Consider the following 2,378-nt stretch of genomic DNA (forward strand, 5'->3'; position numbering starts at 1 on the left):
GCATACAACAGTTTTTTGACATCTGATAATCTGAATAGAGCTTTTGCAGAAGAATGATATAAATGGCATCTGCATTGACAAAGTGTAGGCTTTGAAATGAAAAAAACATAACATCCAATTTGGTATACTTAATTATATACATTATTTACAAACAGTGTCAGTGACAATGTCCAGGTTTTGTTGCAACATGTGAATTTTATAAGACACAGAAAAATTAGCATAATGTTGAGGTTAAATTAACAGGCCAAATCAATCAATCACAATTGTAATTATACTGCCAAGTCAAGAAAGGAGATAAAGAAGAAAACCACAACTTATACACTGACATCAAGCATTTTGTTTTAATCCATGATTTATGTGGTTTTTTGCACGTTGCATAAACAATTACCAATTAAAAAAACTGCTCCTAAATGTAGCACAAGACACAACGCTGCAATGGCAATAGTATCTCCATAATGCACAGCACAGCCTCAAGATGTATTTTGACAAGCAATTCAATTTGTACAGGAGTTATTACGGTAATGAGAGGGCTCAACGATGTATTAATCTTAGCGTAATTTCTTGTAACAGGTTTAATTTATAACACATTGACATGTCCGCCAAGATTTTGGTCCAGATTTTGAATTTGACTCTAACAGATTTTAGCATGTTCACTTACGATTATTAATTTTCATAGAATGACTGATTAAGATTTGACATTTTGGATATATGTAAATGAAAAAATGACTATGACATCAATCAATCTGGTGATGTGGCCATTCATTTATTTGTTTCTTCACTCATTTTGGATTTTGTACATGTATATCTGGACAGAAGATGAGTATGTGATGATGATATGATGATAATAACAAGGAAAATGATGATGTGGATAAGAATGATATTATAATTTGGAAAGTGTTAAATATTTCCTTTACCCTTCTCCAGTTCCATTCTCTGCTCCCTTATCTTTTTTCTTTTTGGCTTTCTTCTTTTTCTTCGTTTTATCTTTCTGAATTGTTTCAGTAATTGGAATATTTGAAATGTCGCACTCTTCAAATTCTATAGATGCTGTAATCAGGATTAAATAAATGATTAATAGAATTATTAATTAATTGTATAAATGATGAGGTAACAATAAATTAGGATGGGTTAATAACAGCTGCAGCATCTGAATTTACTCATGACTCTGATGCAGCACAGCTAGCCACATTTAAGTTAGACTTGCATTTGCGTCATGACAACAAAGATAGGACTTTAGTTATAGGCTACGTTCAGATCTGAGAGATACGGCAGGCGTATCTAACGCTGGGCGAACTAAATTCATGGCGTAAGTAGCGAGATGTCCAGACTGTGATTAACAAACGCTAGCGTAAACATTCACGCGAAATATTTGTATATTCGTAAACTCGCATGTTATTTCCTGTTTACATCTAGGCTTATTGTGATTGGACAAATCCTGGCTGAGTTCAAAATCATTGATGCATGACTATCGTAACTCAGTGGCATACGGTAATTTGGGGTATCGTACGCCAGTGATTCTGGGTTAATACTGGCATTCGCTATGCCACGCACAAGTTGACACCACTTGTTGAGACCACAAGCTGAGACCATGTTACGCTTGCGTAACGCATGTCTAAACATAGCCATAATCTCGTTGTGCTCCCAAAACTCAAACTTTTGTATTAATAGTAAAACAATCTACTTACGTAGCTTATCTCTTCCTGTGCCTTTTGATTTAACATATACTTCAATCAATTTCTGTTCCGTCATGTCTTCACACTCCTGGGAAAACTCCTGTTGGATCTGTATCAGACAAACAAATGAGAACTTACCGTGGGATAGCTTGCTTTTATTTCCCTCTTTATCTTTTTCTCCCTCTCTGTCCTTTTCACTCTGTTGTTAATACCCTGATCAACTTCATCATCACTGTTAATAAAATTAATATAACAATCTACCTCACCATCATTTCTACCTCCATAACTAACACCATCATCTTCAACACCACTACCACAACTGCCATCACTACAATTACTAACAGCATTATCATCAATAACAACACTATTACCACAACTACCTTCAAAATTATTATCACCATGATTACCATTATCGTTAACAACATCAACATCACCACCTCTACCATGACCACTGGACACCACCGCACTAATATCACTGGCACAACATCATTATCATCACCACTACCAACACTGGCATCATCAACGAGGTCTTCACACCTATCATCACTACCACTGGTACCATTAACATCATTATCACCACAACCACTATCAACACTGGCATCATAAATATGCCCATGACAACTACCATCATCACCACCAACACCAATTCAATATTACAAACCTGTCCCAAGGAGAAGTGACATTCCTGAACTGAACTACTGTATG

The 2,378-nt window shown here is 35.6% G+C and overlaps 1 long non-coding RNA gene across 1 annotated transcript; it reads right to left on the reverse strand.

The window, feature by feature from the left end:
• Window positions 1-953: 953 nt before the first annotated feature.
• On the reverse strand, window positions 954-2,374 carry LOC117102894. Its single transcript, XR_004444491.1, has 3 exons — window positions 2,335-2,374; window positions 1,686-1,782; window positions 954-1,047 (listed from the first exon to the last, which is right to left on the reverse strand). It is a non-coding gene; the product is annotated as an uncharacterized LOC117102894 (long non-coding RNA).
• Between the last annotated feature and the right edge of the window lie 4 nt (window positions 2,375-2,378).

This window comes from Anneissia japonica, unplaced genomic scaffold (assembly GCF_011630105.1).
Source record: "Anneissia japonica isolate Jap-2015-1 unplaced genomic scaffold, ASM1163010v1 scaffold174107_len2378_cov208, whole genome shotgun sequence".
Taxonomy (NCBI): Eukaryota; Metazoa; Echinodermata; class Crinoidea; order Comatulida; family Comatulidae; genus Anneissia; species Anneissia japonica.